Source organism: Olea europaea, unplaced genomic scaffold (assembly GCF_002742605.1).
Source record: "Olea europaea var. sylvestris unplaced genomic scaffold, O_europaea_v1 scaffold643, whole genome shotgun sequence".
In the NCBI taxonomy this organism is placed as follows: domain Eukaryota; kingdom Viridiplantae; phylum Streptophyta; class Magnoliopsida; order Lamiales; family Oleaceae; genus Olea; species Olea europaea.
Genome location: NW_019264798.1, coordinates 374,254 through 374,558, shown reverse-complemented (window position 1 = coordinate 374,558; position 305 = coordinate 374,254).

Below are 305 nucleotides of genomic sequence, written 5' to 3'. Positions count from 1 at the left end.
GATATTATAGGAGATTCATAGAAGGATTCTCCAAAATAGCTTGACCAATGATGCAGCTTACAAGGTAGGGAGTAAAATTCCAATGGACGAAAAAATGTGAACAAAGTTTCCAAGAACTTAAGCAGAAGTTGATATCAGCACCTGTATTAACAATACCTGAAGGTACAGAAGGGTTTGTTATATACAGTGACGTATCCAAGCGAGGATTAGGATGTGTACTAATGTAGAATGGAAAAGTGATAGCCTATGCTTCAAGACAATTGAAGAAATATGAGCAGAACTACCCGACGCATGATTTAGAACAT